The 11,731-nt window shown below is 38.1% G+C and overlaps 1 long non-coding RNA gene across 1 annotated transcript; it reads right to left on the bottom strand.

The window, feature by feature from the left end:
* Positions 1-9,737: 9,737 nt before the first annotated feature.
* On the bottom strand, positions 9,738-11,503 carry LOC147822442 (uncharacterized). Its single transcript, XR_015445611.1, has 3 exons — positions 11,448-11,503; positions 9,989-10,150; positions 9,738-9,862 (listed from the first exon to the last, which is right to left on the bottom strand). It is a non-coding gene; the product is annotated as an uncharacterized LOC147822442 (long non-coding RNA).
* Positions 11,504-11,731: the final 228 nt, after the last annotated feature.

The raw sequence follows: 11,731 nt of genomic DNA, 5'->3' as shown, positions 1-11,731 counted from the left end.
TCCAACAGTATTCTGCACACAGAAAGCACATTTAGCACTAAAAGAAACTCACAGAATAAAAGCCAAAGGATGGAAAATATATTCCACGCAATAGAAACATCTTCAAAAAGCAGATGTGACTATTCTTTATGGAGAGAAAGTGGACCAAAAATCAAAATTGATCAGAAGAGGCAAAGGTCACTATATGATGGTTAAAGGAACATTCCAAAAGGAAGTGGGGAGACAGATCTTTTCCAAATGAGGAGGAGAACATAAGATGAGAGGACAGGGGAGGTAAAGTGGATGAAAAAAAAGAGGTGTTATGTACATGTACCAAATCCATAAAGAAATGTAAATATTATGTACTACAAAGAAGTACTAATAAATTTTTTTAATTTTAAAAATAAAAACAGTGACATGAACTTTAACTGATCTCCTTTTTTATCAACCTGCAATTCAGGATAGTGCTGTAGTTCAAAGTGCAAGCTTTCGAGTCAGACACATCAGTTTGAATTCTGCATTAATGCTCTTGTTCAATTTGCTTCGATCTTCCAACTCGATTTTCCTCATCAGTAAAGTGACAAATAAAGTAATAACTGGTAATAAATTTTAAATCTATATTTTAAACAGTAAAGAAAACAATTCATAGTATAGTTAAAGGGAAAGCATATATTTAGTGGAATGAGAAAACAACAGTCTGTTGTTAAAAGTAGAGTTGAAAAGAATGGTAAGAACACTGATTATAAGTGAGAAGAGGGAAAGGGCTCTAGACTGGTGGGTGGTCCTGAGGAGTAACCACGCTAGTTGGAACTGAAGCAACAATGGGTGGCATTGAGTAAAAAAAATCTGGCTAAGTCATTAAAGTTTTGAGCATGCAGATCAAGAGAACTAACCACATTTCAGAGGGAGAATCAAGGAAAGAGCAACACTGCCACATTACACAAATCTAGCTTACTATCATGATCAGGGATCTAGAAAAATTTCCATTGAACCTACAGCAAGCCATGTAAAATCAACAGCTGAGCCGGGGATTTAGCTCAGTGGTTCTGCCGCCTGCCCCACAAGTGCAAGGTCCCGAGTTTGATCCCGTGCACAAAAAAAGAAAAATGCAACAGCCATAAATCACCCAGATATCACTAGGAAGTTCTACCATGGCAAGGAACAAACAATTCACTCAAGTTAGTTTAAACCATGAACAAAGTATTATTTTGAATAATAAAACATTCAGAAGTTGGTAATGATACAGATTTAGTTTGTCAAGTATCATGGAGAACTAGGTTCCCATCGTCTTTCCCCTCTGTTCTCCATATGTCCACATGGTGCCCAAGACTGCTCTCCTCTGGATTGCAAAGTGACTGCCAGAAGCAATACTAATAACATTTCATCTCCAGCAGGGATTAACGCAATCTTTCAATAGCCAACCTTTTAGAATTAAAATATTTATTTTGAGAAAAATGTACATTTAGACTTATTTCTAAGAAAGAATACAGAAATAACCTGTATACTCTTTGTCTAATTTATCCCAACAGTAGTATCTCACAAAATTATAGTACAATATCAAAGCCAGGATATGTGCATTGATATAGTCCATTAATCTTGTACAGATCTCCCCATTTTTACCTCTATGTGTGTAGTGTGTCTGTGTATTGTGTGTCTCTGCTGTTTGTGTTTAGTTCTATTCAATCTTGTCACATGCACAAGATCATGTATCCATCACTAAAGTGAAAATACAAAATATACCTAACCCTAAAAGTACCTCAGTTGTTCTTTTTTTTTTTAAATAAGTAGTTAGTATCTTTCTTTCTTAAATTCTTTTATTGGTACATTTTAGGTATACAACACAATTACATTTCTCATTGGGAACTTGTACCTTTACATGATGCATCTTGGTTCTTATTTTTTCCCCATTCCTAGCCCTCCCTTCACGCCCTCCACCCTTCCCTATTTACAAAGACTTTATTTCCATTTTTTCCATTTCTCATCATTTTTCCTTTTCCTTCTTTCCTTTCCCCTGCCCCTCCCACTGCCTCTACCCCTTTGGAACTTTTCTTCCTATTTTGCATTATCGATTATTCATTCTAATCATTGGTACATTTTAGGTATACAATATAATGACATTCATCGTTGGAAATTTGCACTTTTACATAATGTCTCTTGATTCCCATCTTTCACCCTTGTCCAGCCCTCCCTTCAACCCCTCCAGTCCTCCCTATTTACAAAGATTTTGTTCCTATTTTTCTATTTTCTCATAATAATTCCATTCCCTTCTTTCCTTTCCCCTAACCCTCCCACCTCCTTCCCCTTTGCCTCTTTTCTTCATATTTCACATTACCTATCATACATTTTAGTCCCCATTTACATTTTCAGTTTCCCACACCAGAGAAACTATTTGGTATTTATACATGTGTGTCCTATTTATTTCACTTAAGAGTATCAACTCAATGTGCATCCATTTAGCTATAAATGTCTCTAATTTCTCATTTTTTATGGCTGAGTAGTACTCCATTTTATTAAAAAACCACATTTTCTTTATCCAGTCTCCAGTTGATGGGCATTTGGGCTGTTTCCAAGTTTTAGCTATTACAAACTGTGCTGCTATGAACAGGGGTGCACATATATCACTGTGGTATGATTCTTTTAATTCTTTGGGGAAGATCCCCAGCAGTGGAATAGCAGGGTCAAATGGGACTTCCAGTCCTAGTTCTTTGAGGTATCTCCATACTGATTTCCACAGTGGTTGCACCAGTATACACTCCTAGCAGCAGTGGATCAGGGTTCCTCTTTCCCCACAGCCCCGCCAGCATTTGTTATTCATTGATTTCATGATAGCAGCCATTTTTCTGGAGTGAGGTGGAATCTCAGCATTGTTTTCATTTGCATCTCTCGAATGACCAGTGATGTTGAACATTTTATCATGTATTTATTTGCTATTCCGACTTCCTTGTCTGAGAAATGTCTGTTCATTTCAGATGCCCATTTTTGGATTGGGTCTTTAAATTGGGGAGGTCTGGTCTTTTTAAGGTCTTTATAGATTCGAGATAGTAGGCCTTTGTCTGAGGAAAAGCAAGTGAAGATTTTTTCCCACATTGTGGGTTGGCTCTCCACACTTCTGGTGGCTTCTCTTACTGTGCAGAAACTTTTTAATAAGAAGAGATCCCACTTGTTGATTGTTTGTGCTAGTTCATGGGCAACTGAGGTTTTGATCATAAAATCTTTTCCTACACCAATGTCTTCAAGAGTTCTACCTAACCGCTGTTCCAGCTGGTTCAGCATTTCTATTTTAATATTTACATCTTTAATCCATTTTGATTTTAGTTTAGTACATGGTGAGAGATATAGGTATAGTTTTAATTTTTGGCAAGTTGAAACCCAATTTTTCCAGCACCATTTATTAAAGAGGCTATCTTTCCTCCAGGGAGGGTGTTTGGTTCCTTTATTGAAGATAAGATGGCTGAGTGTGTCTGGCGTTGTTTCTCCATCTTCTAATCTGTTCCACTGGTCCTCAGGTCTGTTTATTTGCCAGTACCATGATGGTTTTTCTTATCACAGTAGCTTTGTAGTAGAGTTGCAGGTTGGGGATTGTGACACCCCAAGCCATGTCTCTGTTACCTAGAATTGCTTTTGCTATTCTGGGTCTCTTCTTGTTCCAAATGAATTTTTGGATTGTTTTCTCAAGGTCCATGAAGTATGCTGCTGGGAACTCAACTGGAATTGCATTGAATCTATATAGCAGTTTTGGAAGTATGGCCATTTTCACTATGTTGAACCTTCTTACCCAGTAGCAGGGTATGTCTGTCCATTTTGGGATATCATCTTCAATCTGTCTTTTCAGAGTTCTATAGTTTTCAGAGAAGAGGTCTTTGATTTCTTTCATTAGGTTGATTCCTAGGTATTTCAGTTTTTTGGATGCTATTGTGAAAGGAATTGTTTGCCCTATTTCTCTCTCAGTGAGTCTGTCATTGGTGTAGAGGAAAGCTATTGATTTTTGTGTGTTGACCTTGTAACCAGGTACTTGACTGAATTTGGTTGTTAAGTCTAGAAGACTTTTGGTGGAGTTCTTGGGGTCTTCTATATAGAGTATCATGTCATCTGCAAATAATGACAATTTGACTTCTTCATTTCCTATCTTTATTCCTTTTATTTCTGTCTCTTGTCTAATTGCCGTGGTTAGTGTTTCCAGAACGATATTGAACAAGAGTGGTGATAGTAGACATCCTTGTCTTGTTCCTGATTTTAGTGTGAAAGATTTCAGTTTTTGACCATTTAGTATGATATTGGCTGTTGGTTTTTCATAGATGGCTTTTATCAGATTGAGGTAGGGACCATCTATTTCAATTTTTTGTAGGGTTTTGATCATAAATGCATGTTGGATTTTGTCAAATGCTTTTTCTGCATCTATGGAGATAATCATATGGTTTTTGTCCTTGACTCTATTGATATGGTTTATTACATAGATTGATTTGCATATGTTGAACCATCCCTGCATCCCTGGGATGAATCCCACTTGATCAGGGTGTATGATCTTCTTGATGATCTTCTGCATTCTATTTGCCAGTATCTTAGTAAGGATTTTTGCATCTATGTTAATTAGTGAGATTGGCCTATAGTTCTCCAATTCTGTTGCATCTTTCTCTGCTTTGGGGATCAAGGTGATGCTTGCTTCCAGGAATGAATTTGCGAGTATTGCTTCCCTTTCAATTTCATTGAAGAGTTTAAACAGTAGTGGCAGTAGTTCCTCTCTAAATGTCTTGTAGAATTCAGCAGTGAAGCCATCAGGGCCGGGGCTTTTCTTAGTGGATAAGTTTTTAATTATGTTTCCTATTTCCTTGGTTGATATTGGGTTGTTTAGAATTTTTAGGTCTTCTTCATTCAACTTTGGTAATTCATATGTATCTAGGAATCTGTCTATTTTTCTACGTTTTCCATCTTATTGGCATATAGGTTCTGGAAGTAGGTATTGATGATCCTCTGGATTTCTACTGGGTCTGTTGTGATTTTACCCTTTTCATTCCTAATTACATGGATTTGAGCCTTTTCTTTCCTTTTTCTGACAAGGTTGGCTAAGGGTTTGTCAATTTTGTTGATTCTTTTGAAGAACCAACTCTTGGCTTCATTGATTTTTTGTATTGCTCTCTTAGTCTCCATTGCATTGATTTCTCCTCTGATCTTTATAATTTCTTCCCTTGTATGAGCTTTGGGGTTGTTCTGTTCTTCTTTATCTAGAAGCTTGAGGTTCAGCCTCAGGTTGGTTCATTGGGCTCATTCTCTTTTCCTAATATGCGTATTCACTGCTATGAATCTCCCTCTTAAGACTGCTTTCATTGTGTCCCATAGATTCCAATATGTTGCATTGTCATTGTGATTTAATTGAAATAACTGTCTGATTTCTTGTTTAATTTCCTGTGTGACCCATTGGTTATTGAGAAGTGTGTTGTTCAATTTCCACATGTTTATGAAATTTTTTGAGTTTCTTTTGCTATGGATCTCCAATTTCATCGCACTATGTCTGATAATATACAGGGGATAACTTCAGTTCCTTTGCATTTACTTAAACATGTTCTATGTGTGAGTATGTGGTCTATTTTTGAGAATGACCCATGTGCAGCTGAGAAGAATGTGTATTCTGATTTTGTGGGGTGGAAGACTCTGTAAACATCTGTTAAATTCATTTGTTCAAGAGTTCGATTGAGTTCTAGTATTTTATTACTTATTTTTTGTCTAGTTGATCTATCTATTTGAGAGAGTGGGGTGTTGAGGTCCCCCACTACAATTGTATTAGTGCATATATGACTTTTCATGTCTGTTAGTATTTGTTTTATATAGTTGGGTGCACTAGTGTTTGGGGCCTAGATATTTATGATTGTCATATCTTCCTGTTGGATTGGTCCCTTTACAAGGATGTAATGTCCTTCTTTGTCTCTCTTAATCAGTTTTGGCTTGAAATCTACTTGATCTGCAAAGAGGATAGCTACTCCTGCTTTTTTTTGGGTTCCCATCTCATAAAGTATTGTTTTCCACCCTTTAACTTTCAGTCTATTAGTTTCATTTTTAATTAAGTGTATTTCTTGTATGCAGCACATTGTTGGATTTTGCTTCTTGACCCATTCTGCCAGTCTATTTCTTTTGATTGGTGAATTGAGACCATTAACATTGATGGTTATAACTGAAACGCATTGACTTGTCATTGCCATGACTTTTTCTCTTTGTTGGGTTCTCCCCCTTTACATTTAATTTCTTGTCATGCCAGATGGGTTCATTCTGCTTTGCTTCCTGGGGTTGTGATCCTCAATGTCTGTTCCTAGGCTATTGTGTCAAATTCTTTGGAGTGCTGGTTTGGTATTCACAAAGTTCCTAAGGTGCTCTTTTTCATGAAAGTATCTTATTTCTCCATCCATTTTGAACGATAGTTTTGCAGGGTACATCCATCTGGGTTGGAGGCTGTTTTCTTTCAGGGCTTGGAATATGTCACTCCAAGCTCTTCTTGCCTTGATGGTTTGTGTTGAGAAGTCTGCTGTGATTCTGATGGGCTTTCCTTTGTATGTGATTTGTTTCTTTTCTCTAACTGCTTGTAGAACTTTGTTGTTCTGTTGAGTTTCTGGAATCTTAACAATTATATGCCTCTGTGTAGATTTTTTTTGCTCAAGGCTAGCTGGAGTCCTATATGCCTCACTTATCTGTATGTCAAGTTCTTTTCCCCTGCTTGGGAAGTTTTCTGCCATTACTTCTGTGAAGAGATTTTTATGTCATCTGCACTCTCTCCTGTTCCTTCATTGACTCTGATCAGTCTTATGTTATTCCTTTTTGCATCATCTAGCAGCTGCTGGATTGATTTCTCATGTTGCCTTATCATTTTGAAACAATTTTTCTTTTCCTGGTCATTAATTGTAATCTTATCTTCTATATCTGAAATTCTGTCCTCACATTGGCTCATTCTGCTGTGTAGACTTTCAGTGGAGTTTTTCATCTCCTGGAAATCTATTTGCATCTGTTTGATGGATTCCATTTGTTTCTTATGTTGGGGTTCCATCATGTTCCTGAGCTCCTCTCTAGGTTTATTAATCATGTCTTGCACTAGGAGCACAATCTCTTCTGTTATCTGAGAAATTATTTCTGATTTCATTTTTTTCAGATCCCCTTTTGTTGCCAGGTCAGTGAGTCCAGGTGGTTGACTCCCAGAGTATTCCATCTCATTTCTCTTTAGGGTTGCTGTAGGTGATTTGGAAGTCTGGTTTTGAGACTTATTTATGTGTTTTCTCATTTCAACTGGGGGGGCGGGGCGGGCTGCTGTTGGCACCTGCATGGCTCACCTCCTCTGAGCTGGGAGAGGTGGGCCAGGGGCCAGGAGCAGTGGTAGGGATGGCGGCTGGAGAGCCCCTTCCTCTGGGCCAGGAGTAGCAGGATGGTTGGCAGCCTGGAAGCCCCTTCCTCTGGACCAGGAGCAGTGAGATGGCAGCTCAGAAGCCCATACCTCTGGGCAGGAATTCTTTAAATGCTGAGAACTTGATTAGCTCCAGTACAGTGGTCTGGTGGTCTGGTGTCCTCTGCATCTTTGTAGTGTGGATCCAGGTGGCTGTACAGAGAAAAGGCCAAAGGAGTGGGGGTGGGGGTTTCCAGTGGTTTTCTGCCAGGGCATGGGCTAATTCGGTGTTTTCAGCAAGAGCTGAGACCTCGGGACCATGTCCGCAGACCTGTCTGTCTGCAGTGGGCTGATTCGGTGTTTTCAGCAGGACTCCCTCAGTTGTTCTTTTATATGCATGTCCACTTCTCTGTCCCTTACTTCACAAATACACCCTAGTAAGATCATTTTGTCATTTCAAGAAAGGTAAGTACATGAAATCACACAGCATGAGATCGTTTTTTTGTGTGTTTTTTTTTTTTGGTACCAGGGGTTGAACTCAGGATATTGCACTTGCGAGGCAGGCAGTGGCACCACTGAGCTAAATCCCTGGACCTACATGAGATCTTTTGAGAATAATTTTATTTTCATTGTACATAAAATACTTGAGATAAATCCAGGTTGTTATGTGCATCAATAGTTCATCTAATTTTTATTTCTGAATAGTTTTCCATGGTATGAATATTAGCACTGTTTAGGGTTTTGTTCATCTTTGTAGAGCTAAAATTTTTCATATTGACTTATTTTTCAATATTAAGCTAATGTTGCCTTCTGAATTAAAGTTTACTTGTTTAGAGTGTATTATCTATTTCATGCAACATTGAATTCAATTTGATAATATTTTGCCAAGAACTTTTGCACCACTGCCAATAAGTGGAATTTATCTGTACTTTTGTTTTCTTTTAATGTCTTTGTTAATTATATCATCAGGGTAATTCTGGCATCATAAAATGAACTACTATATGTTCTCTCCTCTATTTTCTCATAATATTGACAATATTATTGGGATTATATTATACTGTATGTTGATTGGATTCATTATGGTTTAAATCTAAAATGTCCACCAATGTCATGTGTTTGTAAGGTGATTGGATCATGGAGGTGCTAAACTCACCAGTGGACTGACCAACCAGGTGTTGAGTACAGTAGTGGAATGTGCTGTTAGGAGCTGGGATCTGCTTGGAGGTGGCTCGCTGGTGCCATGACCTAGAAGGGCGCATTCCTGTCCTTAGCTCCTCCCTTTTCTCTCTGCTTCCCGGCTACCATGGGTTGAACAGCTTCCTCCTCCATGTCCGTTCACTGTGCCATTTCTGCCTCGAAGACAACCAACCATGGGCTAAATCCTCTAAAAACTGTGAACCAAAATAATTTCCTCCATCTTCCCATTGTAAGTGTTGGATATTTTATCCCAGTGACAGAAAAGTAGTTAATATAGAATTCATTGATAGAATTCCACGCAAAGTATTGTGAGCTTCCTAAGAATTATTCAACAGAGAATGTTTGTGGTTTTCACTAGTTTTTTTCACTGGATTTACTCCTTGCTCCCCAAATTAGAAGAATCACCATTTATTGATTTGTACATACCAAGTGACCAATTGTGTTGTCAGCTTTTGTGTTGCTTACCTCATGGGATAGAGTGGAAGAAACAGACTGTGATAAAGGAGTTGTTTATCATAGTGCTTATCTTAACCTACAATTCCAATTGTTCTGAAAGTTGTTTTTTAATATTTCCTAGTCAATAATACTATTGGTTTACTGGAACAGGATGTAAAGTCCTAAAACAAATTCTGCCCCATGTGTGTGGGACTTAGGGTCAACCATGATTTAAAACTCTTCTGTTTTCTGGGAAAATATTATGTTTTATTACCTATCAAAGATATTGAGGAAAAGAAAAATCATCCTCATACCAGCAAGAACAATTTGTACTGGGGCTAGGGTGCTGTGTTGATAGGATTCTGTCCAAGGGGAGGGTGGTGATACTTGTCAGCTGATTGTAATAAGATTTAAATCCTTTTTCTGGGATCATGAGACAACTTCCCTCCCAATGCCCCCCTCAAATTACCACTCATTTGCCTTCTATAAGAGGCTTTAGTATATTTAGAAAGCTGAGGGCTAAAGAGAGGTATGTGATTTCTTCTCAATTCTCCTATATAGTGATCTCTCTCAGGGTAAGAGCCAACATCTGTGGGGGGAAAAACACACTGTCGATCAGTGATATTCCTGTTCATAGGGCTAAGTAAAGTGACATTCTCTCTAGTAAATTCCAGACTCCTAGCAACTCTAACAATCTCTATTCCACCTGAAGTTGCTCCCTGTGAGAATAAGCATATATGATGAAGCAAAAATAAGCAAGCACGCAAGCCTTTATTAGACAACAACCAATAGAATAACACAAAAAAGGAGGAAAAGATGATTGTGGAGATGTCATTGTATCCGTTCATGGGTCTGTGTTTGCAGCATGCATGATATTAAGCCATGGAATTTCTCCTACAAAGGAAGGGAAAGGATCAGCTTTTCCTGGGCAAACCTTGGAATTAGACCTGGGTATTCAGGAAGGGAAGCAAATTCAGAGGAGAGAAATCAGAGGATTTGATGTTGGAAAATAGTTTTTACCTAAACCATCTTGTGAAACGATGATTAATTCTCCTGAATGGGGTCTTCCAAGACTCATGGAGAGCAAGTTGCTCTGACAAGTCATTGTCTTCAACTTGGTTCTGCATGGTATCAGTCAAGGAAACAAAGGCCAAAGCGTTCCTCAGTTTGATCGTTGGTGGCCTGCAGAAAGAAAGGAAATCTTGTCACCTCATTCTAATAGTTCCTATCAGGTCAGTCAGTGTTTCTTCATTCATCCATGAGAAGCACTCTCAGGATCCTTCCTTCAGAAATGCTCCAGTATGTGTACAGGGTCTAGTACACGGTTTCTGAATTAAGGTAGGAATATCTGTTCCCTTCTTACCTCTCTGCCATCAGCATCAAGTCCTTGAACTAGGAAAATTCCCGTCTGTTTGAGCCTGGGTTACTTTTACTACGAACGAGTTGTTACAAAATACAATCTAGACAGTATAGTATGCGTTCTCACTGTCTAGTCTTACAAACAATAATCTAATTACTACATTCAAGATCATCCTATTTCCACACTTTAAACAGGAAAAGTCTTTGCAGTATTTCCAGTAGCTCAGAAAAAAGGCTCAGAAAGGACAGTTTCTCTATTAAAATAAAGAAAATGTTTTTGATAATTGTGGTGTCTGTAGCAAACCGAGTAATATGATGGTAAAATAAGTCATTGTTAGAGATCATTTAGGGAGGCTTCCCAGATCTCTTCAAATGATCTAAGATGCCATTGCCAGACAGCCCTTTTTGTTATTTGTCAGTTTTATTTCGTGCTCACCATGTGTCAGTCTGTCACTTTGAAAGCAAAAAGTCTGTTTTCTATTGTACTAATTTAAATGTTTTAGGGAATTATGGAGGCTGAACAATTTTTGCAGGTATGCTGAGTTTTTTCTTATATTGATTGCCTATTCTTGATGTCTTTCCTTTCTAGGCAGTAATAAATATCACCCTTTCCCTACTCGTTTGTACCATGTTACATATACAAGATCTCTATCTAAACCCTTCACTCTTTGACCTTGTCTGGTTCAGTTGCTACTCTCTGATCCACTTCCAGTGTCTCCTGGACAGTAACCAAACTGGCACTGCTGATCTTGGCCTATCCAACTGCTGACCTTTCACAGTGCGGGCCTGTAACCATTCCATTCCTTTCAGTCCACATAAAGAATCTCCACAATTTAAAAAACATATTCAGCTGGATAACAAAGCTGACCTTGTGTTAAAACAATGACATGCCATTTTCCTCCAACAAAATAAGTTAAAAGGAGAAAATGACGAACTATCCTGTTTGGCTTTTTCTCTCATCCACTGTTACAACAAGTACACAACTTCAAATTCCAGGTCATACAACATGTAAGGAAAAAAATGCCATGAATAAAAACAATAAAACACCACATCCTAAGTTAAAAGACAAAATCCTCAGTTTACTCATTGTAGTCTTCCATCTCCGCCTTTAACTTTATACCTTAGAGGTCCATGAATTACGCGGAAATCCTCTTGCTCCAGCTCCTGAAATACAAGATAATGATTAAGTCATCCCCACTTTTATTTATTTCTATGTGCTTTTTGTCTGCCAATTTTATTTCCTATATTGTGTTTGGGTTCTAACAAGCCAAGAAAGTGAAGAGCAACAGAATGCTCTAGCCAGAAGATTGCAATCAAAGTCAAGAGATGGGAGATTTCAGGGCACAATTGATCACAAACTATACATGTTAAATAAAGCAGCATCACACCATCTAGACCCTGTAA

The sequence above is a fragment of the Heterocephalus glaber genome, unplaced genomic scaffold (genome assembly GCF_053883595.1).
Source record: "Heterocephalus glaber isolate CG9 unplaced genomic scaffold, H.glaber_assembly_v1.0 deba00001613, whole genome shotgun sequence".
Lineage (NCBI taxonomy): Eukaryota > Metazoa > Chordata > Mammalia > Rodentia > Bathyergidae > Heterocephalus > Heterocephalus glaber.
Note: the sequence above shows the minus strand (reverse complement) of the source record. Positions and strands in the feature narration are given on the sequence as shown.